The 27,856-nt window shown below is 39.1% G+C and overlaps 1 long non-coding RNA gene across 1 annotated transcript in view; it reads left to right on the forward strand.

Annotated features, from left to right (window-relative positions):
- Positions 1 to 27,856, forward strand: part of LOC311433956 — a 128,662-nt gene that overhangs the window by 92,435 nt on the left and 8,371 nt on the right. Inside the window, exons 2-3 of the long non-coding RNA XR_014691115.1 lie at positions 766 to 858; positions 1,086 to 1,154. This is a non-coding gene — a long non-coding RNA (uncharacterized lncRNA). The remainder of the gene's footprint in view (positions 1 to 765; positions 859 to 1,085; positions 1,155 to 27,856) is intronic.

Below are 27,856 nucleotides of genomic sequence, written 5' to 3' on the forward strand. Positions count from 1 at the left end.
CAGTGTCTACCTCTTCCTGACTGTCCTTAGAGTTTATCTTTATTTTTTTCTAACATTTAACCTAAGTTTTCTAAACTGGGTTTCAGTTTCATCACATTGTGTTATCTCTTTGATGATGAATGTGAGCAATTGGTCTTCATCTGTTTTAACAAACAGATCTGTACAACATAATTTACAAATTTAGGAATTCAATTTAGGGTTTTTAAAATGTTTATTAAGCTTTGAAAGACTTACAGACATGGACAGTGTATAAGCTGTAGATATACTTAATTTTATTATCTAAATTTTAAGAGAGAGATTCACTGAAAACTTACAGCTTATAAATTTTTAAATTACTTGAAAGATGGTTCAAGAATTGAAACATTACAAGTACTTTGCAGGCCCATGAAATATGGGTAGTGAAAAACAAACAAACAAACAAACAAAAAAAGGCAAAACAGTAGAAAGACTTTCCTAGTAAAAGGTAGATAAATATATGTACTTTAAAAGCTGAGCAGCCTCATCTGAAAATCTCATCTGAACAAACTAATCTATGCAGTGAATCTGTTCCCTAACAATAACCTGTCTGATGTGTCCAGAGAAAAAGGTTATTCCAACAAAACCTTGATGCCTTTATATGAGCTACTTGCCTACACTTACTTTTCAGTGATTAAAGAACATAGCTTCTTCCATGCTGTGATTTGTCTCATCTTAAATTACCCATCTGAGATGGATCACATGAATCATGCCTTAAAAGTCCTTATTTTTCTTTCTTTGCTCTTAAAGAGTCTGGAGCAAGCAATCACCTTATCTGATGGCCGCAGCTATAGACAACTTGGGTTAGATGAGATGCATGCCTAATTGCTGTCACTTTAACTGGTGAGTACCTGCAAGTGCACTTTTCTTTCTTTTTAGATTAAGATGTGTCTAATAGACAGTCTGATGAATTTGATGAAGTTGATCATTGTATAGAAGCATACTCCAGACCTTAGCTGGAAGTTGTCATCAAATCTAATGCTTCCACTCATTTAGAAATTTATTATGTTTCAAATTGAAATCTCTCTTTTTCTGTTCTCATATGAAAGCTATTTACTGTCTCTTATCAGCTAAGAAGACGAGGCCACTCCAGCACCCAGGAAACTGTTTCCAAGAAGGATCCCTAGTCCATGAAGCAGGTAAGTTTCTCTTGATTCCTGGGGATGTGAAGGCTTTAAGCATGTTAGCTAAATTTATTCAGAGGGACTGACTCTGACAAAATCTGTGGAATGGAGGCTGTACAAGCTGTAGACGTATTTAAATGTGTTCTCCACCTGCACACATGCACAGCAGTGTTGTCCAACTCTGATGTATTTCAAATTGCTTGAAACTATAAATAGTGCTGCTGGCAAAACTGCAAACAGTAACTTCTGGACTAAACCTCAGACTTTGCACAGTAAAGTCAGTCATCTCAGTGAATAGTACAGTTTGCTGGGTATAAGGTATGTTGTTGAGTCCTCTACTTCTCACTATTATTGTCAGATGTACTTCTGCTTAATCTCACACTAGCAGAGTTTAAATAAAATAAATAAATAAATAAATCCCAGTATTAAAACCAAAAGTGATTATCCTGCAATCCCCAAAGGTCCAGCTATTGCGAGCAGTTAACCATTGATGTGTGAAGGTGACCTGGAGGTCAAAAGAGATTCCTCTACCTAACACGTTTGGTTTGTTCATGGGTCAGAGTTGTGATTCATCAATTTCTACTTCTGGTAGGTGAGGGGTTATGATACTGGCAAAGTTTCACGATTAAAAGTAAGGAAAAAGGAAGACAACATTTTCTGCTCTGTAGCATTTGCCTTATGCCTAAAATCATCTCTGTATAACTTGTCTGTATTACCGTTATCAGAAAATCATAGAAACTAGTTCTCACAAGATAAGTCCCTTAGTTTTACAGCTATAGCTGAAGTTTTCATCCCAAATATGATTTTTCAATTAGAAAAACATGACTAAGGCTCATGTTTTCCAGCCAGCTGTCCCAAAATTTCTAATCTTACATCAGCCACTGCCCTGCTGTGTGACTGCAGGCAATTTCTCAACTCATTTATTTTCATTTATGGTTATTTGTATTGCTGTATATCTAGGAGCCAAAGCCCTCTGTGCCAGGTGCTGTAAAAGAGAACAGAGGACAATTCCTGCTGGAGAAAGCTGAGAATCTACAGCTAAGGGACTGGGATGAACACAGTCTAACAGTTGAGGAATATAAAAATGAGTGACATAGTATCTCTAAGAATAACAAGCAGTTATCTTAACATGCTAGCAAGGTGATGGTGTTTTCTGTATCCACCATAACAGAAAACTTCCTTAAAGAAGAGGAAAAAATATACTAATTTGGCTCCTATGGGAATCTCTTTCAAAAGTTAAGAGGTAGCATGTGAAAAGAACAAAGGTGTTTAGAAGCCCACACAAGTCAGATGCATGCAGACCAGCTGGGAACTGCCTTGCTGGTGAAGATCTGTGGTTGTCCTGGTGATATGAGAGTGAAGGAGGAGTGATGCCATGTGATGAGCTGTGTGGTCAGGGTGATGGCCTATAAAAACAGGCCATATGGCAGGACTGTATTTGTCAAGGCCATGGAAGGACACAACAATACTCAACACAAGATGTAATGATAGCTTGCTTGAGTAGCAGCCATGAGGGCTGAAGGGAAAAGTTGTATTTTAGAAATGTTATGATGAAATAATACATTTGAGCTGCAGCCTGGATATGAATACCCACAGAGAAATGGTTCGGTGATTGCATGTAAATTGTGAACTTAAATGGCAGGAATGATGGTAGCCTGGTGATGCTATTCTTTGACTTGTCAGTGCTATAATCTCTTTAGGGAAGGCAATGCATTTTCTATAACACTTAGCAGGATGCGTCCCCTCCTGCATCGTGGCAAATAGCTAATAGAAAATACAGTATGTAAATAGGTCCCATAGCTCTGTTTAAAATCATTTTATGGATCTAGGTGTTGAAAAGCTCAATTTGAAGACTTAATTAAGAAAATAACAAACAAGGAAACGGACCAAATAAATCCACAACACCTGCGTATACTATGAATTCATTTTTCTTGGCAAAACAAAACAAACAAACAAACAAACAAACAGAAACCCTCATCTTCACATTTAAACTAACCCAACTGTTAAGCTGACCATCCAGATTTCATGTGATTAAATTTTATTGCTGCCACGTCCATACTCCTCCAGGATTTAATTCAATATGTGAATCTTTCCTAAATCACAGCACTTAAACTTCTAATCTTGTTTGTTTGTTTTGATTAAACAAAGATGTTCTGCTTTTTTTGTAGAAGTGATGTCACCTAATTGACTGCATGTTGGTTTAGCCTCTAAAGCCATAAAATGTGATTCTATTCTTTGTAGCTTTTAAGCTTGATTAAAGCAAGCTCCTCAAGTTGTTCTCTAATAGCAGGGCTCCCCAGAAATGGAGAGAGATTCTCAAGTGGTTTAATGTTTAGAAAATGAAGAAACATCTCCACCCCCTCATGTAACCACAGGAAACAAAGTATTAAAGTTGGGGAGGGGGAAAGAAGGGAGAGAAAGAAAAGTTCGTTCTCTGTCTACCCCCCCAAAATGTGAACCACAAAGGACTGTTCTCCTTTCATGTTAAGAGATTTTCAGCATTTCATTTCCTTAGCTTTCTATATAGTATGAGCAAAACTCTTAAATCACTAGTTAGCGGTTTCGATCTAAATCTCATCATCTAATTATTTTTACAACGCATTCTTGGAAGGGTAGAAATGGTTCTGCCAGAAGATGTTTCACAATAATTAGAAGCCCCAATGGGTCTCTTAAGAATGTTTAAAGGGTTCCATATGTAGACTGCTATGGGGAACCATGCTGTACACAGCTCTTCATTTGAAGCAATAAGTCTTGACAGCCCTTGTTGTATTTTATTATAGCAAACAAAATCCATGCCAACCAATCAGGTTGTTGGATGCTTTGCCACTCTTTACTGGGAAAAATAACAACAGAGATCAGTTAACTACAAAGCTTTTCATGTCCATGCAAATATGGGCTGCTTGAAAGGCATTTCTCTCAAAGACAGTTCTTTGTGGCATAGAGATGGCACTAAAAGGTGATTCTTAGCAAATAAAACCGATTGAAAACTAATGCAAAGGTTTTTAGTTTCCATGTTTTCAATGAATATAGATAATTGCATTCTGATTTTAAAATGTATACACTGAAATATAATTTGATGATGTATGTAAGTGGCCAATTTGAGCAGCATAGACCTCCTCATATGTGTTAGCCAATAAATAGATGCTATATGCTTTTAGTTGAGTATGTCTAGCTGGCACAGTTTCTTGGCATATGGTAAGAAGTACCTGAAGAACGGGGGCAAGACAGGAAGGATTATACCACATACTTTATGAATTTCTTTGTAAATGCTAAATACATGTTAAACAATGTGTAGCCACTTCAGAGACAGAAAGAAAATAGAGTTCTTCCACAATGAGGGATTAATTTATAACAAGCACATAGAAAAAGTAGGTAATTGAGGCAGACAAGAAAAAATAAAACTATCAATTCAAATAATTATTATTACTATGAGGGCTTAGAAAGAGAACTCAACTTTCCAAAATATCCTTTTAGAAGTTCTGAGTCTCACATGTTGCTCTGACTTCTCAACTAGCTGTTTGGAAAACTTAGCTGAAGTTAACTCTTTGTCCCTGGGAGTAACAGAGCATTTTTGTAGATAACTAATAATGTATGTTTTCAAAAAAGTGATTTGCCTGCACATGTTAAATATTTGTGGCTATATTAGGCATGCTCAAATGTATGCACGCAACTGCATATGCCTCCGCTTTCAAACCTAGTCCATAATGTCTTGGTGTTAGGATACAGACACGTCTCCTGCGTCAACTCTAGTCAGTCATTGGTTTCATCCCTGCTTTTATTTTAAGTGAATGCTTTGGCAAGGACTCAGTTTGAGACATTATAGTATTGAACAGATATCTATGTTTTGTAACATCCTTCATTAGGAAGATCAATTTTAAATATCATAGAATCATGGAGTCATAGAATGATTTGTGTTGGAAGGGACCTTAAAGATCATCTAATTCCAAACCCCTAGCCATTGGCAGGGATGCCACCCACTAGACCAGGTTGCTCAAAGCCCCATTCAACCTGGCCTTAAACACTTCCAGGGATAGTGCATCCACAACTTCTCTGGACAGCCTGTTCCTCTGCCTCACCATCCTCAGAGTAAGAATTTCTTCCTTAGATCTAATCTAAGCCTATCCTGTTTTAGTTTAAGGCCATTACTCCTTGTCCTATCATTGCATCTTCTGACAAAGAGTACCTCCCCAGTTTTCCTCTATGCTCACTTTAGGTATTAGAAGACTGCTGTAAGGTTTCCCCGGAGCCTTTTCATCTCCATGCTGAACAACCCCAACTCCCTCAGCCTGTCTTCATGGGAGAGGTGCTCCCACCATCTTCATGGCCCTCCTCTGGACTCACTCTAATAAGTCCGTGTCTTTCTTGTTCTGGGGCCCCATAGCCGAATACAGGGGTCCAGGTGGGGTCTCATGAGAGCAGAGCAGAGGGGGAGAATCACCTCCCTTGACCTGCTGGCCACCCTTCTTTTGATGTAGCCTAGGTTGGCTTTTTGGGCTGCAAGCACACATTGCTGGCTCTTGTTGAGCTTCTTGTCCACCAACACCCACAAGTCCTTCTCATCAGGGCTGCTCTCAATCTACTCTCTGCCCAACCTGTATTTGTGCTTGGAATTGCCCTTGTCCTGTTGCACTTGGCATTATTGAACCTCGTGTGATAATATATATAATAAATTATATTAAATAATAAAATAGTTACTTTATTAATCACCTGGTAACCCCTACCTGTTGTTTCCTTTTAAATGATTTTTATATGAATGATTAGAAATATATCCTTTAAATGAGACCTTACCATTCTGTATTAATAACAATTCTCCCCTTCCCTGTAAGTCCTCCTTATTTGTCTCCACTCTTACTTGTGATACAGTTTCAGATAGAGCTTTTTGTTTTGTTAAATTCCTTAATCTTATCAATGTAATAAACTTTCTTGACTTGATCACCCAGTTTCTTATTTTGTCTCTTAAAAATCCCAAACATTATTTGTTTCTATCTTGTTCTAAAATCAGATTAATCAGCTCATATCACACAGAATCACAGAATTTCTAGGTTGGAAGAGACCTCAAGATCATCGAGTCCAACCTCTGACCTAACGCTAGCAGTCCCCACTAAACCATATCCCTGAGCTCTACATCTAAACGTCTTTTGAAGACTTCCAGGGATGGTGACTGGGCAGCCTGTTCCAATGCCTCACAACCCTTTCAGTAAAGAAGTTCTTCCTAACATCTAACCTAAAACTCCCCTGGCGCAATTTAAGCCCGTTCCCCCTCGTCCTGTCACCAGGCACGTGGGAGAACAAACCAACCACCACCTCGCTACAGCCTCCCTTGAGGTACCTATAGAGAGCGATAAGGTCGCCCCTGAGCCTCCTATTCTCCAGGCTGAACAATCCCAGCTCCCTCAGCCGCTCCTCGTAGGACTTGTTCTCCAGGCCCCTCACCAGCTTCGTCGCCCTTCTCTGCACCCGCTCAAGCACCTCGATGTCCTTCTTGTAGCGAGGGGCCCAAAACTGAACACAGTACTCGAGGTGCAGCCTCACCAGAGCTGAGTACAGGGGGACGATCACCTCCCTAGCCCTGCTGGTCACACTGTTAATGATCACTTAATTCAAGAATAATTTTTATATCCATCTCTTCTATGAAAACCTTACTCCTCCCACCTTATTTGCAACCCTTCTGTTACATTCCTAGGCTCAGGGACTCCTGAGGAAAGGGCTAGTCATTCCAGGCCCAAACTGTTCCAGCTGGAATTGGTAGAATTACTCAAGTAACTGTATCAACTGGCATTTTTTTATTAGTGTATGTAGTCCTTTTTTGTAGTCCCAAGCCAAGACACTCCACCTTCCCACTGTCATTGTATATTTTAACTTAACTGTTTTCAAATTGACTCTTTGTTTATACCCAGACAATTCCAGGTACTCATAAGATAGTGCCCCTGTTTTGAGGAAGTCTAATCTAAAAACATCCTAAAATTCCCTGAGAATTTCTATTCAAAGGTTGTTTTTTGACCTTTGATATTTTGTCATGCATTCACTCTTCTTGTTTAAGGACTTGGAGGGTCTTTGTCTTTTCAGATCTTCCATAAGTTATCACAGTTATCACAGTCAGTTTTTATTTATTTCATCTAAAGACTAGTCGAGACATTCATTCCAGAAAAAAACAAACAAACAAACAAAAAAAAACCTAGTTTCCAACTCCCATCTAGATCCTCTTGAAACTCAGACATATATAACATCTTGGAATAATTTTGTATTCTTTCTGAATCCCTACCCTTGAAGGACTGTTGGGTGATGAATACTGGCTATCTTGAACTGTGTCTTATTAGTAACAATCCAGGTCTCTTGTCATGTCTTTTCCATTCTTCCATGTCTCAGAGAACACTTTAAAAGAAAATACATTTTTTTGGGAACACCCTCCAGAATATTTCACAACATTATATGTTCAATCAACTTCATAGAGGAGTAATCCATAAGTTGTATACAAACCATCACTTTGAAGTTGAAACATGAAACAGAAAAGCATCATTCTTTAAAGCATACCTCTCTGAAAATAAAAGACATCTTTTGAATCATAAGAATGTAGAATAATGTTGGCTGGAAAGAACTTTGGGAAAATGAACCCAATCAAGCAAGGCTAGATAACGAATTCACTCAGGTAGCCCTTAAGATTAGGGTCTTGTCATCTCAGGTTCTGGGTAACTCCAAAGGTGGAGATTCCATGGCATTTTATGAAATCTATTGCACATGTAATTGTCATAGCTGTGATTTTTATTTTATTTATTTTTTTTTTCTGTTAAGCCAGAGTATGGCTTAACCAAGGTCCAATAAGGACCAGTTTAGGACTGCCGTGATTACTTATGTGGAAAGAACCTGTAGCACGGTCAACCTTTGTTATATTTACAAGGTTCAAGGTCTGATTTAATCCCTCATGGAGCTCTTCTGTGCTACCTGATTGTTTGTACTGACAGGAAGGAAGGAACGAAAGAAGGAAGGAAAAAAGGAAGGAAGGAAGGAAGGAAAGAAGGAAGTATGGGTTGCGAGCAACTGGTAACATTGATTAGAATAGACAAGATTTTGTTTTCTTTAATTATTTCATAAAAGGTTTGGATACATGAGAATATAATTCCCACTCTTTATACAGTGATCTCACGTTGTCAGCAACAGTCCTCAGCTCCTCAGTGGAAAAAATCATCTAATTTTTAGGAGCAGCGGAGAAAGAACAGTATAATAAAGGATAAAGGGAGTGTAAGAAACATTGTACATCAGCAAAAACAACTAAAAGTGGGGACTGACAGACCTATTTCCATGACTTTTGTCTGGGAGCTAGACTAACAAAAATATAGTTTAATTGACTAATTCATGGTGTTGTTAGCCATCACACTACTGTAAAAACTCGATAGTCTCCTTGCCACACATAGTACCTGATGATTTAATCATAATTAACTCCACAACCTTTACATCAAAGAGAATCTTGTTTTCAGTGGTGTGTAATACTTCCAGTAAATACTAAAAGCAACATGCTGCTTGTAAAATTTGCATCACATTTGGCCCTAGCTGAAGTATATACGCCAGACTGCTGTAACTGAAGATAATCTGAGCTACTTTAGAAAGCCCAACATAGTGACAACAAGTCCTAGGTGACTGTTTCACTCATTATCACATAAATAGAAATTTTTGGTTTCAAATTGCAGACCCCAGTGACTGCCATATCCCTGCATGTACCATTGCTGATTTTTCAGTTTTCATTTAAGGCAAGAAATTCAAATGATGGAAGTTACCTGAATTTAACACAATGAAAATGTTGACAATTAACAAAATGCCACTTGGAGCAGCATTTGTAACCAATTAATTGGCTTCCTGACTCTTGGGTAACTATTTGCAGATTAGAAGAGGGAACTAAATATGAATGGTGTCTTGAAAGTAAAAACGTGACCTTTCCCAAACAACATGATGCAAAAATACTAAGCGGGAGATAGCCCTGCAGTGTAACTTGAAAGAAAACCACAAATTGTGTTTGCTTTTCAACATCCACAAACTATTATTCTGTAATAACAGAGGGAAAAGTTTTCTCCAGGCAACCCTTCCAGTGGTTGCAAACTGGAAATAACTTCCAACCACTAAATGATGTCTTTAAAAAAAAAATAAAAATAATAATATATATATTTTAATGTATATCCCTGTTTGCACAGCAGAGCAAACGTGCTTCATACTTCTAAGGATGTATCACTGACTGCTGAGCAAGCTATCTGATGAACAGAAATATGCCATGAGCTGCACCCCAACCCCCAAGGAAAAAAATCTCTAAATGTAATTCTTGTTAGACCAGAGACTTTATATGATTTTTCTGGTACTTGCTGTGTTATCACAGGCAAGTCACTTGTAGCATTTTTATATGCCAGAACTTTAAAATGTAATCCAACAAAGCTGGGAAAGATGGTGCAACGATTAGGACTTGAGATAGGTTATATTTTCCACTTTTCCCAATCAGCGGATCTTATTATTGCATGAAAACAAGAAGCATAGTCAGAAGAAGGGAAAACCTGTTGCAATACTAAAATCTTCTTTAAAAGGAAATTTTAATATCAATGTTTATATTTTAATTTTATGAACCTAATCCTATATATATATATTATTTTTATTATTTTTTTTTCCTGAGAATAATATTTCTAATGAAGTAGCTATTTTGGGTATTGGTTACTTACTTTTTCCTTCAGCTATATTACAGAAAAGGAGGTCATTAGGAACAAACTGTGGGATTTAGAAAGGAATTACCAGCTGTACCAATGTGCACTACCAACAGAAAATCATCCTTGAATAAAGGAGGATTAATTCTTTATATCAGGAATATAGCAGATTTGCTGATTCAAATGGTTTAGGGACAGAAATGACTCTCTTATTATCTAGCTTGAACTTCCATAAAATATAGAATCATAAAGTCATAGAATATTTGAGTTGGAAGGGACCCACAAGGATCATCGAGTCCATCTCCTGTGTCTCCAGAGGACCACACAAAAAATCAGACCCTATGTCTGAGAGAGTTGTCCAAATGCTTCTTGAACTCAGGCAGGCTCAGTGCTGTGGCCACTGCCCTGGGGAGCCTGTTATAGTGCCCAACCACTGTCTGTGGCGGTTTTACCCAGCTGGGTAGCTGAGCTCCACCACAATCACTCTCTCACTGCCCCTCTTCAGAGGGACAGAGGGGCAAAAATAAGATGGAAAGGGCTCAAGGGCTGAGATAAGGATGGGGAGATCACTCAACAATTATCTTAACAGGCAAAACAGACGCAGAATAAGGAAAATAATAAAATTTATTGCCTATTACTAACAAGCTAGAGCAGTGAGAAATTAAAATAAATACATAAATAAATAAATAAATAAATAAATAAATAAATAAATGATAAAAACCACCTTCCCTCCCGACCCATCCACCTTTTCCCACCTCCTTGCCCCAAGTGGCACAGGGGAACAGGGAATGGGGCTGTGGTCACTCTATAGGACTTCATCTCCGCCGCTCCCTCACAGTCCCTCTCTGCCCCTGCTCCACCTGGGGTCCCTCCCACAGGATGCCGTCCTTCCTGAACTGAGCCTGCGGGGGCTGACCACAGGCAGCAGCTCCTCAAGAACTGCTCCCACATGGCTCCGTACCATGGGGTCCATCCCCCATAAGCAAACTGCTCCAGCATGGGTCCCCCACGGGCTGCAGCTCTCCCCAGACCCCCTGCTCCTGCGTGGTTTCTTCTCCATGGGCTGTAGCTCTGACCTGGGGCCTGCTCCTGCAGGGGCTCTCCAGAGGCCGCAGCCTCCTCCAGGCCACATCCACCTGCTCCATCAGGTCTCCTCCACGGGCTGCAGTGTGGAGATCTGCTCCATGTGGGACCCATGGGTGCAGGGGGACAGTCTGCTCCACCAGGGGCCTCTCCAAAGGCTGCAGGGGAACTTGTGCTGCGTGCCTGGAGCACCTCCTGCCCTCCTGTTTCACTGACCTTGCATTCTGCAGGGCTGGTTCTCACTCCTCACTCTTCCAGCTGCTGTTGTGCAGCAGCTTGCTCCCCTTAAATCTGATCTCACAGAGGTGCAAACATCTCTTAATGGCTCAGCTCTGGGCAGTGGTGGGTCCCTATGAAGCAGGCTGAAACTGGCCCTTATCTAACATTGGACAACCTCAGTATTCTTCACAAAGAAGCCACCCCTTCAGCTCCCTGCTTTCAAAACCTTTCTATGTAAACCCACTACACCCTCTCAGTGAAGAACCATTTCCAAACACCCATCCTGACCCTCCCCTGTCCCAGCACCATGCCGTTCCCTTGGGTCCTGTCGCTGTCCTCAGAGAGTAGAGTTCAGTGCCTGCCCCTCTGCTTCCCTTGAAAGGAAGCTGCAGGCTAACATGAGGCCTCCCCACAGCCTCCTCTTCTCTCAGTTTAACAACCCAAGTGACTTCAGCTGCTCCTCATACGCCTTGCCCTCCAGACCCTTCACCATCTCTGTAGCCTTCCTTTTGGACACTCTATAACACTTTTATATCTTTCTTGTACTGTGATACCTGAAACTGCACATGGTACTCAAGCGAAAGCAACTACATTTCATATGTTAATAGCCTTGCATTTTAGTTTTTGACTTGAGTATCCAGTCTTTATTTGAAGTTACTGCAAGCTGGAGAAAACAACACTTCCCTTGCATAGAAGTATTGCATTTTACCTTTCTTTCCATCCTGTCTCCTCCACCTTACTATTTATTTATTTTTAATTTAAAGGATTGTATTAGATGCACGAAAGATAAAACCTTACATTGAGTTGGCTATCCTTACTATAGTAACAGCTTCTATCAGCTTGAGAAGAACCCAGAAAAACAAACAAACAAACAAGCAAAAACATAATACCCATAAGATCTGATTAGGGTTCAGGCAGATTAATCATAGAATCATAATTTCATAATCATAGAATGCCTTGGGTTGGAAAGGACCTTAAAGGTCATCTCATTCCACTCCCCCTGACAAGGGAAAGGACACCTCCCACCAGACCAGGTTGCTCAAAGCCCCATTTAACCTGGCCTTAAACACTTCCAGGGATAGTGCATCCACAACTTCTCTGGACAGCCTGTTCCCCTGCCTCACCATCCTCAGAGTAAAGAATTTCTTCCTTAGATCTAATCTAAGCCTACCCTGTTTTAGTTTGAAGCCAGTACTCCTTGTTCTATCATTACATCTTCTGACAAAGAGTACCTCCCCAGTTTTCCTGTGTGCCCACTTTAGGTATTAGAAGACTGCTGTAAGGTTTCCCTGGAGCCTTTTCATCTCCATGCTGAACAACCCCAACTCCCTCAGCCTGTCTTCATGGGAGAGGACTCTGGACTCATTCTAATAGGTCTATGTCCTTCTCGTGTTGGGGGCCCCATAGCTGAACACAGTACTCCAAGATGTCTCATGAGAGCAGAGCTGAGAGGGAGAATTACCTTCCTTGATCTGCTGGCCACCCTTCTTTTCATGAAGCTCAGGATATGGTTGGCTTTCTGGACTGCAAGTATACATTGCTGGTTCATGTTGAGCTTCTCATCTACCAACACCCCCAAGTTCTTCCCATCAGGGCTGCTCTCAATCTACTCTCTGCCCAACCTGTATTTGTGCTTGGAATTGCCCTGGTCCAGATGCAGGACCTTGCGTTTTCATATTACTTAGTTCATTTTATGCTTCACAGTGGAGCTACAGAACAGCTTAAAATATTAAGGATTATTGACATTATCCACGATTAAATATAACTGCATTTGGAAATAATTTGAAAATGCAGCTACAAGCTCATTTATAGTCTACTCCTCTATAGGAAGCCATTAAATAGTTGAAATTAACCTTTCTATTAATTTATTTATTTGCAAATTGTATTGGTCAGAATGCACAAATGTTCCATATAGGATAGGAAGAACATTACCAACAACTTTTCCAGGTACAATGTTCTTTTGGTATGTGACGTGGCTGAATGGCCTTCTATTAGTGACATTCAATTGAGTTTTAATGGAAATTGCATGCCTTTGAGATATCTTTGAATATGACAACTGAGATGTGTATATATTCCTTCCTCTCTTCTTCTCTGTGTTCTTTCTTATGTATGTATTTTGGGCCATAGCCCTGTAATAAATTACATATGCAGAGACCAGTATATCTGAAGCAGTCCATTGGCTATTTTAGAGCTCTGTATGAGGGTGGGGGTCCATCCAATAAAGTAATGATCAAGTCAGAGATGTTGGACAGTGAACTATTGGCAGCAGAGATGATCTTCATTTGTCTCTTGTACAATACGGGACATGTTATGGGTTGCTTTGTCTTTTCCTCTTGTTATACAACAAAATTATATATAGAAACCACATGGGCACAGCAGGGTTCCAAACAAGCTTCTTTACTAAATATAGAGAGCATATGAGACCAAGTTACTTATACATTGTATTGCTCAAACAAGTCCTTAATGAATGCCACAGCATAAAAAACGTGCTCAGTCTACTTAGAGAAATTGTACTCTGTCCACTACCCATTCCAACATCTTACATCATTACTTAAAAAAAAAAAAAAAAAAAAAAAAGAGAGAGAGAGAGAGAGAAGAAATTGTCAGAAAATAAAAATGGGAATTGCTTCTGAGTAAATATAATTAAAAGAAACTGTCATGAAATGGGTAAGTGAAGATTGTTGTAGTCAGAAATCACATAGTTTTTGAATAATGCTAAAACACCAGCTTTAAATAGAATCTGATTTTCATTAATAATTCTGCTTTCCAGTGTTTTTTGTTTTGTTTTGTTTCGTTTTTGTTTTTATATATGTATAATTTTTTCAGCAGACCTTATGGATCATATGTAACAATAATATGAGACATGACACAAAATATCCGTTTTTAGATAAAATTCCACGATTTTGCTTAGTTTTATGAGCACTGGGTTAAAATTCTGTCTGTATTTGCCAAAATGCTAGCCATTCATTAATTCAAGCTATCAACAAACCTGAAGAAAACAGCTATTTTCAAAATTATATGTGTATATATATGCATACATGTGTGTGCCTCTACACATATATACACATAAGTACACATGTATGTATGACTGTATAAATATTATTACATCTCTGGAACAAAAGGCCAAAATATCAGCAATATATGTAACACTGAAAGAGATAAAAATCTGTTTGAAGGCCCAGGAATGAAAGACAAAATATTTGAGGAGCATTTAACATTCTAAAAATGTAAATATTCACGCTGTCACAACCCCAGTCTCTGTTTCTAACTACAAGTCAAGCTCAAAACATACTGTAATTTAAGTAAGCTACCTACTTTGAGTTATAGTTTGGAGTCCTGATTAATTTCTTCCTAGACTTATGGGCAATTTCAGGCATATTGGAGTCTGTTGACTTTAGGATATTGTAAGCATCCTTATTCCCTGAACAATAGATCTACTGAATTTTAAGCTGATTTCTTTGGAAAGCGAAGAGTTATAGATACAACTCAGGCAGTCTAAGTCAGATACTTCCTTTTCATATCTGAATCCATCATTCCAAAAGTGTTTAAGTCATCTAAACTTGTTCTAAGTAAAGGAAAGTGTGTCGATCTGCTCGAGGGCAGGAAGGCCATGTGTTGATCTGCTCGAGGGCAGGAAGGCTCTGCAGGAGGATCTGGATAGGCTGGACCAATGGGCTGAGGTCAACTGTATGAAGTTCAACAAGGCCAAGTGCTGGGTCCTGCACCTGGGGGGCAACAACCCCAAGCAGAGCTACAGGCTGGGAGAGGAGTGGTTGGAAAGCTGCCAGGCAGAGAAGGACCTGGGAGTATTGGTTGATAGTCGGCTGAATATGAGCCAGCAGTGTGCTCAGGTGGCCAAGAAGGCCAACAGCATCCTGGCTTGTGTAAGAAGCAGTGTGGCCATCAGGTCTAGGGAAGTGATTGTCCCCCTGTACTCGGCTCTGGTGAGGCCGCACCTTGAGTACTGTATTCAGTTTTGGGCCCCTCGCTACAAGAAGGATATGAAGGTGCTCGAGCAAGTCTGGAGAAGGGCGACCAAGCTGGTGAGGGATCTGGAGAACAAGTCCTACGAGGAGCGGCTGAGGGAGCTGGGTTTGTTCAGCCTGGAGAAAAGGGGGCTCAGAGGCAACCTTATCGCTCTCTATAGGTACATTAAAGGAGGCTGTAGCGAGGTGGGGATTGGTCTGTTCTCCCATGTGCCTGGTGACAGGATGAGGGCTAAAATTGCACCAGGGGAGTTTTAGGTTGGATGTTAGGAAGAACTTCTTTACTGAAAGGGTTGTTTGGCATTGGAACAGGCTGCCCAGGGAAGTGGTTGAGTCACCATCCCTGGAGGTCTTTAAAAGATGTTTAGATGTAGAGCTTAGGGATATGGTTTAGTGGAGGACTTGGTAGTGTTAGGTCAGAGGTTGGACTTGATGATCTTGAGGTCTCTTCCAACCTAGAAATTCTGTGATTCTGTGATTCTGTGAAAGTGGGTAAAGGTGAAAGCATGAAGGAATTCTAAGTGTCTAAAGTCTTGTGAAGAACTCCTTCTGGACTTCAGACACCTCTGTTCATCTACCCATTTTATAGGAAATGAAGGCAGTAGACTTAGGAAAAAACACATCAGGAAGCACCTAGTATTAATTTGTAAATTGGTTAGTCAAGTCACTCGAATAACTTAAGTAAAAAAGATACATAGTACAAGAGATAGTCCAGTACAAGATATATGTTGATATACTGCAAATAGACCAACAATGAAACATGAAGATGATGTTTCCCTTCCCCCAGATAAGGGACCGGAATCTCTCCTATGAGGAAAGGCTGTGAGAGCTGGGACTCTTCAGCCTGGAGAAGGGGGGACATCTTGTCAATAAATAGCAATATCTGAAGGGAGAGTGCAAAGAGGATGGAGCCAGGTTCTTTTCAGTGGTGCCCTGTGCCAGGACAAGAGGCAATGTACACAAACTGCAGCACAAGCAGTTACATCTGACCATCAGGAGGCAATTCTGAACTGTGCAAGCTCATGGAGCATTGGCACACATTGCCCAGAGAGGTTGTGGAGTCTACCTCCTGGGAGATCCCCATGGTCCCAGGCAACCTGCTCTTGGAGGTGCTCATTGAACAAGGGGATTGGACCAGATGGCCTCCAACCACAGTCATTCTGTGACTTTATGTGTAAGTGCATACATATTCTATTTTATATTTTACAAGTAGAAGATATCATGAGACTGTTCTGGTCCTATCTATTGGCAGTTGTGATGCTAAACAAAACTCCCAGGTAGCTCACAATACTGTATTTCTCTATTTATTTATTTATTTATTTATTTATTTTTTCCACTGTATATCTCGATTCTTCAGACTCATATTGCAGATAGCATGGATTGAAGAGAACCCAAGTGCCGTACATGATCCACTCAGCTTTCAATTAAACATAGACAAAACCATTTTTTTGTATGATTTCCAATATTACTCTTGGTCAGTATAACATTTAGCTAGGTATCTTGGTCTAGAAGACTCACAGTGAAGAGTTGGAAAGAGCAAGAGTAGTGTTACAGACTTTTTCTATATCCTATGGAAATGTCCTGCCTGTGAGACTGTAGCTAGCTGACAACAGTTAGGCAGGAAAAAGCCTGAATAACCATCTTCAGAGTTAACCAGAAGAAGTAAGACAAACCTTGACTACTTCCTCTGCTCCTTGGCCTTTCTATAATGACACCTATAAACAATAGACCAATTCTTTGGCCTTGAGGCCAACTGGAATTATCTGTCTGTGTGCAATTCCATGGTCTCCCCAGAATAAGGTAGCCATTTCATAAATTCTGAACTATGTTTTGGAATTGTTTTAGAAAGTGCTAACTGGGCCCAAGCCAAAACTTTGTTAGCATCCATGCTATCAGTCTAAGGGCTTATGTGATCAAATTATATTGTCCACAGCCAAACCCCCAATCCACCTTAATTTATTAAAATAACCTTGGTCTTTGTAGCTTAGAATGCAGAACACAAACATTCATGGCCATGGAAGAAATATACCATTTCCTCCAGCCCACTAGCTGTACATTGTCATAGCTCCTACTGAACAAGGGATTATTTTTTTTTCTTCTAAGATTGTCCTGTAACCTCATAGTTGGGGCATTAAGGAAACAGAAGATTCTGGTTCAAATTTTTGTCTAAAATTAAATTATCTTTACTATGTTAAGCATATCAGAATCCCCATTTTATTTTTGATTAAGGATGAATAGATTTGTGCCATAAACAAATACTTCCTTGAAAAGGAGGAGTTCAGACACACAATGTATCCAGTCTTTCTTACTGGTTAGAGTCAGCATCCTTGTTCTACGTTGACCATTGTTCATATTTAGCATGCAAACTTATCTTTCAAGACAATTAACAGTCTCCTTTACTAGCTTCTGGAGCCTTGTTGCATACTCTGGGCACTTAGGGTAAGTGGTAGTGATCTTACCCTATATATTTATTCAATAATTATCCTTGTTAATGAAGTTATTTACTCCAGCCTAAAACAGTCTCCCAAATGTGTTTTAGTTTTTAATAATCTCAAAGGAGATTCCTGAGACAAAACTCTACTTTATATTTCACTAGTAAAAAATCTGGAACACTTCCATTGATGAATTTCATGGCTATGTTTGTGGGATGTATTCTGGACTATCTGTTAATTCTCTCAGCACAGTGTATTTGCAAGCAAGATAGACCCTCTTTACATCCACTAAAACATTAGCACAATCAAACAGCCTCTGTAAACCATTTGTATTTTGACAAATCGGCAAATTTCCATAAAATATTTTTCCTTGGAATTTTTATGATCAGCTTACCCATAGTCTTTTTCACTCATGCATGTAAAATGCCAAAAAGCTATATAAATATTTAGCTTGATTTATGATTGTTTTCTGGGCTTGAGAAAGGCTGTGAAACAGCTAAGAGTAAAGAAATCACAGTCCAAAGAGCATGTGGCAAGGCATCAGTTGCTGTTCCTTATTAATCCCTAAAGTACATCCCAGCAAAATTAAATAAATTAGTTTAGCCTGTTCAACAGGCCTTACCATTGTCCCAAAAAGGAATATCTCCTACTGCCTCAGAATCAACTGAAATGTAGATCATCAAATTGCTGAAACTGGGAAGATATGATTAGACTCTGCCATTGTTCCATGTTCTTTCATTTCTGCAGTGACCTACACTGATTAATTCCATGCAAAAGGTATGAAAATCTAAAAGAAAGGCTTTCCTCACAGAATTTCCATCCATTTTTGCAACCCAAAGTATTTGAAATTATTTGAATAAGGTTCAGAAAAGCATCCCAGCTTTCTAATGTTCCTCCCTAAATTACATGGGATGCTGGGGACACATTAAAGGATTTTAAAGGGTAGGAAATGTACTATATCATTTTTTGAGTCCATAAGTGATTTTCTCTTCTTGCCAACTGTACTCATGAGACTCAAGGGCACAAACAGACAGCCAAAAAGCATTTTTAATGGATTCTTTCACATAAAAATATCATCTAGTTCTGCTGCCCTTGCTTATGTATTTTTTCCCCAATATATGCTGTAGTGATTACTTCTTAAGGAAAAGAGAGAGAAAATGTTTAAGTACCAAGATGTGAGTTTATTTTTAATAATCCCTCATGTTCATTGTGTTATGTATCCAATGGCCTTTTAAAAGTTTGGCAGACAGCCTACAAGTATAACACTAATATTGTGGACTCTTTGTGTTACTGGTAAAAAATTATTTTCAGGAATTTAAAAAGATATTAGTGACACAAGCCATTTCAACTATAAGCAGGTAGCTAACATGTTATGGGAAACAATGAGTTTGCTATTAATTTTTTCACTCGGCAGCACATGATACAGTGAATTTTCAGCCTCATTTAGAGGAAAATTTTTAGCATTTTCTTTCTATCATTTTGGATAATTAAATTTCAAATAAGCAAGTTTCCAGTAGCTTTCAGTCTAAAACTGAGTTATACAATTATTATTGTTATTATTATTTTTATTTTAGGATCTGTGTCTCTGCTAGTTTTAGAGAACTCATTTTTTCAGGTTCATGCAAGGGTTTGTTGAATAAAGTTGCAAATATGATCTTTTTCAACAATTAACAAAAGAAAAGAAGATGCATACTCAGGATATTTTCAGCAAGACTAAATGTAATTCAAATGTTTCACATGAAAGATAACCTATAAATAATGGCACACTTACTGATCTATAAAGTACAACATCAAATGCATACATGTCACCATGTTTTGCTCTTATAGACAAGCCCATATATTGCCTTCACTTATTGATTCCACAGCTGTGGTTCAGTCCCGCTGCATTGGGGTAGCATAACATAGGAGAGAGTGGCACAGCTAAATGCTGGGTCTACTATCTCAAAAGTCTCTTCTAGATGACTCATTTGTGAAAAACTTTTAGCAGAAGTGTGGACAGAGATATGCTTTGACCAGATACTAACACTAAAAATCTTTTAAAAACTCCTATGGTTATTAAAACAATATAAGCAGAATGAATTAAAAGAACGAATGAAATCAGGGAATCACAGAATGTCTGATATTGGACATGTGCCACAGAATGTGGTTGGATGAGCCTCTGGGGCTCATCTGGTCCATCCCCTGCTCCAGCAGAGACACCCAGAGCAGGGTGCCTAGGACCACGTCCAGGCAGCTTTTGAAGGTCTCCAAGGAGGAGACTCCACAGCCTCTGGGCAAGCTGTGGCAGGGCTCAGTCACCCACTCAGCATAGAAGTGCTGCCTGATGTTCAGGCAGAACTTGCGTTCTTCTGCTCCGCCCCGGTTCTTTCAGCCTTTGGGTTATCAGCCTTTCCTCCTCATTTTGTGTTGTTTACAAACTGCAAATTCTAAATATTAAACAAACAATCTAAACATATAACAGTTACTATATTTTAAAATTAGGTAATAGTCTAAAGCATCATCTTGCTGTATTCTCAGGTGAATTTTATGAAACATTTTCTCTGGTAGAGAATGACTTTAAAAATACACAAAGATAATCTTCTCTTTAGCATTAATGATATTCATAATGCGATTTACTAAAATGAAGGATTGTGTGGAACAAACCAGAAGAGTAGAGAGAGCTGCAATGTGAGAGGTCTGCCTGCAAATGTGGGGACAGATGAACCAAAGTTCAGTTCAGCTGCTCTTTGTCAGTCACCTGTAGACAAAGGAGTTCATGTGTGATCACAACTGGGTCTACTTTAGGGCTTTCTTCTAGCAAGGATCTGTTTATCCCGGACAAGGTGTAAAAGGAAGACATTAATGGTCTAGTGATGAAATGTGCAGTCATGTTTGTAAAGTGAAAAACACCACTGACATGGCTAAGTGCTGTTAACTACCTGAATTAATTGGCATCATTGCTTGGCATAGCTCTCTAGTTTCACACAAGCTACTGAATGCATACAGAATGATAGTTTCTGTCAGTGTAGTTATTAATTTGATTTAAAATTGTGGCCATGAGGTAAGATGTTCTGAGTCTTAATACCAATCCTCTGGGTTAGACACAGTCCTGCAAAATTCTGAATTCTGATTCAAAGTGTCTTTGTTGTTGTTGTTGTTTGTTTGTTTGTTTTAGTTTGGTTTGGTTTTGGTTTAAGATTTTATATTGAATTTAAATGTCTCAAGACTGCAGAACTTAAAGAAAACCAGATCCTACCACTTTATGGCCTCCTTTCTTGTTTGTTTTTAGGGAAGTTAGGAGAAGCATGCTCAGCATTTCAAAAGGCAGCACTTTACTGCATTGTAGTAGTAATTGCAGTGAATCATACCAGAAGGGTTGAACAAGTCACTGCATGGCAACTCGATCTCCTGCTTCAGTTGTAATCATCAGTGGGCTGTTTCTTGATTCAGGACACTGTCTAAATGTCCTCTACTTCTCACAGTTTAAACTCCTAAATCACACTGTCAGGAAGATGCTTCTTCCCACCTCCTTCCCATGGCCACATAGGTACATAGGCATTAGTGGTGTTTGTTTTGTTGTTGTTGTTGTTGTTTTTAAGAACACTAGAAGTTGAAAGTGATGAAGTTGTTCCTAAGCAGAGAAAAACAAGTTGGTAGAAATTTGGAGAGGAAGTCCGTTCTTGGACTAAAGGAGGAAAAATAATTTTCTTCACAGTTGTGTTATTCAGTAGTTTTCTTATCTCCTGCTGAACCTGAGCTATTGCACAACAAACAGGATGCCTATGGGGCTGGAAGGGAGTTTACAAAGAAACACCTGACTTCCAAAACTTTGTTTTTCCTTTCTTATTTTCCTTTGTATATTTTTACCATATATGTTAAACATGTAAATAATCCATGGAAATCAGTCGCCTCCAATTCAACCCAGTAACATCGCTGTCTTTATGGTACAACAGTATAGCTCCAGACAGTGTAGTAAGTACTATAACACACAATTATGTATGTGATTAATAGACAAATCCATAGGATGTAAGGAGCTGGGGCTGAAGGAATATGACCCAGGTTAAAGAATCTCATGGGTAAATCCACTAATAATCTGACTATTTTGTAAAAGCCAGTGAACACCACTTCTTTTCAAATAAACAAACAAAAAAAAACAACTGTTTTGAAAGATAACAAAAATGATTATAGCTTGTGAGAGGCCTTGTCCTGCTAGAACACATGAACTGGGTTTCAGGCATGTTTATGGGATTCAACCCTTTAGGGAACTTTGGCATCATGCAGCTGAGTTTCTGCATCCCATTAAGACCTGGGTAGATCTGGGCATGCAGACAATGCAGAACTGCAGGTGCCTAGAGAACATCCAGGTCCAAATGTGGTGAGGCTGATGAGTCCAGATGCTTTCAGAGTTACTCAAATGTTGGGTGGGGATTGAAATGGGAGGAGGGAAGAGAGTGAATTTCAGTTTGGGGCATAGATATCTAAGGAATATATAAAATTATATGTCATATGAATACATTTCTACTTTTGTTAAGTTTTTCAAATGCAAATATAAGAGCGTACAATATAGTCCAAATTCTACACATATAGATGGAAAATATTTTGATTTATTCTGATGCAAATAATAGAAGAAGTTATTCCAATAACATGAAAAAAGAGTGATTCAACACTTTCCCAAGAAATAAATTATTCTCCCTCCCTCCCCACATGGAAGGGTTAAGAACAAGCTAAGTAGATACCAAGTTTAGGGACTAAAATTTTTTGTTTGAGAAAGCAAATAAATCAATGAACATCAGAGAATAATGAGAACCAGATTTCCCTAAGTTAATTTCTGGGATATATCATGGTTTTGGCTAAAGTCTGGTATAAAATATTCATGATGCAAAAATTCTATCACCCATGGTAAAATGTACTTGTGAACAAAGAAAAGGAAAAATCCTATACTGTATACAGGGCCAATTTTTTTTTTATTTTTTTTTATTTTTCCCCTACTACAATGTTGTCAATCTGGAATATTTCACTTACATATATATATACACATTCATATATATATATATATATATATATATACACACACCTATATATATACACACAATCATGAGCAACTTTGTTGTCACTGCAGTGCTGTACTGTTTCCCAGAAGGCAGTTAATCAATGTGTTGTAATTAGAGCAAGTATTTACTTTACTATAGATCTGCCTAGATACCCAAATTAAACCCAATTAAACCTTTTTATCACTGGTGAGTTTGTCCTGTCTTTATGCATTAAACAAGGTACAGTCTGAGGACAGTGGATACGATTGGACAGTCCTTAACTAAACATGCTCTGACCGTTTTCTTACATCATAGAATAGACTAGACATTTAATATAGTGGTAAGAGGCTGCTGTGCTGCCTGTAGTCCTTGGAGCTAGCTGAGTTGTGAAAGTAAGAAAAGTTGGACGCTTAACTCAAAAACTTGTGCCAATCCCTGGAAAAATAGGATACGAAAATGAAATTTTAGGTCCTTAATTTTTACTGGTGGCCCAGGCAGTTGAGGGCTGCCCACATCTATCAGTTCAGGCCGACCTTCACTAATTGCCCCCGTACTGAGGTATTTCCGGTCCAGATTACACAGGACTGCTTCAGCACAACCCTGTGCCTATGCTGATCTGCCTGTGTTATCTCACTGGTCTGAAGCCCAGTCAGAGGAATCCCAGGTTTGCTCTTGTGCAACATAGCAGTGCAATATGTGATTCATTATGTTATGGACAAAGAGAATGTGCCAGTTCTCTGAACACTTACTTCTGTTCTTCTTTCTATTGATATAGTAACATCATTATTGACAGATCAGTCCTTTGGAATATCACCATTGTTCTACCCTGTAGTCCTCCTGCAGATACAAAATCAAGTATTTCTTCTGCTGGCTATGAAAAACAAGGTTCTACCATCTCTTCCACATTCTGTCCTACTTAGACAGGGGCTGCTCTCACAAACATGACAGCATAACTTCCATGTAGAGTATCTTAATCATAGAGCACTAGGATTTCCATAAAAAAAGGCACATGCCAAGTTACAGCAGGGGAAACTAAGGCATGCAGAGTGAGACATGAATGGCCTTCAGTTACACAGTAGAACTAAGATGAGCAATGCTTTTTGAGGCAAATCACAGAATCACAAAATGGCAGGAGGCCATCTGGACTAATCCTCATGCTCAACTAGCACCACTAAAAGCGGGTCACCCAGGACCGTGTCCAGACAGCATTTGAAGATCTACCAGGAGGTAGACTCTCTGGGCAACGTGTGCCAGTGCTCCATGAGCTTGCACAGTACAGAATTGCTTCCTGATGGTCAGACAGAACCTCTTGTGCTGCAGTTTGTGCACATTGCCTCTTGTCCTGGCACAGGGCACCACTGAAAAGAACCTGGCTCCATCCTCTTTGCACTCTCCTTTCAGGTATTTATAGATAAGATCTGCTTCTGAGTCTCCTCTTCTTCAGGCTAAACAGCCTCAGTTCTCTCAGCCTCTCTGCGTGCAACAGATGTTCCAGTCCTCCAGTTACCTTTGTGGCCCTGCACTGGACTCCCTCCAGTATGTTCATGTCTCTCTTGTACTGGGAAGCCTATAACCAGACACAGTACTCCACGTGTGGCCTCACCAATGCTGAGGGGAAGGATCACCACCCTTGACATGCTGACGTTACTTTGCTAAATACAGCCTTGCCTTCTTAGCAGCAAAGGTACATTGCTGGCTTATTTTCAGCTTGGTGTCCACCAGAACACTCAGGTCCTTTTCTGCCAAGCTGCTTTCCAGCTGGGTGGCTTTTCCAGCTGACATGTCCTGGTACCTGGGGTTGTTCATTATCAAGTGCAGAACTTTGCACTTCTCCTTGTTGAACTCCACAAAGTTATTGTCAGCCCAGCTCTCCAGCCTATCAAGGTCCCTCTGGATGGCAGTATGGCCCTCTGGTGAGTTCATTGCTCCCCCTATGTTTGTGTCATCTGCGGATTTACTGAGGGTGCATTCTACCCCATCGTCCAGATTGGTAATAAAAATGCTTTATCACAAAGATGCTGCTGCCTCCCAAATGTTTATATATACTCAGGAATTAATGAATCATTCCCTGCCTGAAAAGGTGGGAAAAAAAGCTTCTATACTTCCTTCCATTGAGTTTATAACTCAAGCAAGCAGCTTAAACTCTCTTAGTAGAATACTGCTCATAAATAATTAATGATTGGCTTCCTAAAGACGATGTTTTGCAGTAATTTTGAAACAGATTGCTGGATAGGGTGGGAGAAAAAATGTATCAGGTCATAGTCTATCTGACCTAGAACTACATAAAATTGGGTAACATTCAATTATGTTAAACGTCACAAATTCTGTTTATTTCGGCTAATTTGTCTTGTGGGAAAATATGTTTTCTAATGCATTCCAGAGTTTTTGCAATGTTAAAGTTCATTTTACTGATCTTAGAATAGAGCTTTATATATACGACCACCTGAGCCTCCTTCTAAACTTCCTTGGGAATCTTACTGTCAGATGCTACCAAAGTAAGAGAACACATGGTCTTATACAGGTCTTGGAATATCAGGTACATTTCCCAAATCCATCTGTGACACTAAAGCCTAGTTTACTCAAACATCTTTAGTCTTGATAGGGACTTGCTTAATACAGTGACTTGCTTAATATCAAGCTGAATTTAGTGTGGTTCCACATGAGCATGGAGTGTTAAACCCTCAGGACAACTGCATGAACTGCAAAAAGCACCTAGTGCTCCAGGCAGAATTTTATTAACCAAATATAGAAAGTTTTGAGAACATAAGTAATCTATGAGCATTTTCATCCTATTTGCAAATATGATGATGAAAGTATATCATTTGACTTTATAGGATTCTTCCTAAGAATCAGCTAGCTTGTGTGCCTCCTGTACAGATGCATTTTTTAAAGAACATATGAGGTGGAAAGTGCTCTTTACTTGTAAGATATACTGTCAAATATGCTCCAAACCACAAATGTCAGATCTTGAACCAGATATGCATCTCTAATTCCCCAAAGGATTGTTAGTGGGGGAGGGATTGGACAACACTGGGTCAGGAGTTCTGTCTTGGCCCAGCGTGCAAATAAATTCAAGCCATAAAGTTTGGATCCAAATTTCCCTGAAGTTAATTGGAGTTTGGATCAAATGTTCCATCTCTAATTATGACTCATATTAATAACATTGTGGAGTGTGATTTTTTTTTTCCAAAGTGCTCAGCATTGCTCTTACTCTGATCCCACTGAATTCTAGAGTAAAATTATTATTTTTTTCAGTGGATAAAAAAGTCCACATTGGGAATTTATGATAATCTCCTCTCCTTCCTGCCTTCTTCTCTCCCTCCTTGTTTCCCTGCACCACCTCTCCCCCCACCCAAGTCAATGTGTTTAGCTCATTGTCCATAAAAATTTCAAGCCAGTGAAAATAACATCTCTTAAAAATTCCAGTTCTGTGTTTTTGATAAAAGGGAAAGCAGTTTGAGAAGTGTGCAGTTTGAATGATGTTATGCTAGCTGAAAGATGTAATGTTTGCAGGAACAGTATTCATATGTAAATACATATAATGAGGAAAAGTCCTACTTATATAATACTAAGTAAGATCAGATACCTCAAAGTATTCAAACTGTTTCTCTGATAAATCTCATGAAATTACAAATGGGATCGGTTAAAAAAAAATAATTACAAAAAAAAATCTTCAAAATTGCTCTTGACTTAAAACTGGAGAGAGGGACTTACTGACACTTTTTTTTTTTTTTTTTTTACGTAGAGAAGGACCCACAGAATTTTGTTGTTGTTGTTGAAAGGAAAACAGTATAATTAGGCAAAGTTTTTTAATGTTTCACTTTTCAATGGAAAAGTCATGGCAGAGGTGGTGGTTTGTTCCTATTACTGCTGTATTTGGGGAGGCTTTTTTTTTTTTTTTTAAATGAAAAATATCCAATATTTCCAATCAGCTTGAGTTACAAGTGCTGCCAGGAAATTCTATAGGCTCTAAACCCGTTAGGTATTCCTTAGTTTATTTCTACATCTACGTGAGTGTGAAGGTGTCTGTACACCTTCACCAAAAAAAAAAAAAAAAAAAAAAAAGTCCTGGTGGTTGTAAGCATGAAAAAGAGTAATGTTGCTAAAGGCCTCATTTATGTTTCATAGACATGTTGGCAGTGATTCTGAAGACAAGTATATTGTGCTTTAACTGTTCCCAGGAGACCTCAGCTGATGTTCTTAGTGGCTTATATGGTATCATGGTGGAGGAAGGAACATGTAAGAAAATAGGATTCCTACAATCTTCTTACATTCCTCTGATGCCGTGAGTGTATATGACTATACTTATATCTATCTGTATTTGTGTGTACGTATGAAGGGGTAGTTGTTTAAAAGATGTCAAAGTGTAAGGAGGGGTGACCTTATACTCCACCTCTGGTGTCTGTCTAGCAAATGTCTGAGGAAGGTTGTGTAGGGAGGTGTACATGGGGTTTAATGCAATCCTTTTACACCCCCTTATCCTCCATCCGATCAATGGGAAAGCTGCACGTGAGCTGAGGTAAACTCTTTGAGGCAAAATTTACGATGACATTTAAAATCAGTAAAGCTTGTTGCAGCCCTAAATGTTGAAGTATACATGCACACTTCATATAATCTGATCTCAAGCACCCACAGAATTGGAGGTTAAAAGAATTGTATACATTGCTACCAGTTACCACATCAACATTTCAGATATCTGCATGTGATTTAAGTGCAGATGACCTGGAGCTCGCTGATGCTATAACTTTAAAAGCAATTGGGATGTGTTCTGGCTAGAACAACAATGTGGGCATTATAACAATCTCACTTGAACTGCCATTAAGACATCTCTAGTGCACTGTTGTACCACTAAAATGTAATTCCCGGTAGACAATAATCCTAGACCCCTAGACTGTGAATCATGGGCAGTAAACGACTGACAGGCAGGTTAACAATGGGCTCTGTGGGCAGTCTGACATTGTACAGGTGCGCATCATCACAGTAAAGTAATTAACAGGTACTTAAAGGAATGTACATTTAAGTTAAAAAAAAAAAAAAAAAAACGAAAAAAAAAAACAAAACTGTTAAGAGACTTCCTAAGTGGACTGCTATTCTTTTTTTTTGTAAACCCCACTTGTATTTTATGACCAGGTAAAAGTTCTGCAGAGCACAAAATCCAATCTAAAAGCAGATCTGCAATCATTAGCTCTCCTATCAGCGCTAGGCTGCTCCACCAACAGTACCATTTTATAACCCTGTGATATGCTGTTGACTAAGGATTTAAAGCGATTAAACAATTCAGTCTGATTCCTATAAAGAAAGTAAGAAAGAAAA

Source organism: Aythya ferina (assembly GCF_964211825.1).
Source record: "Aythya ferina genome assembly, chromosome: 3".
NCBI lineage: Eukaryota > Metazoa > Chordata > Aves > Anseriformes > Anatidae > Aythya > Aythya ferina.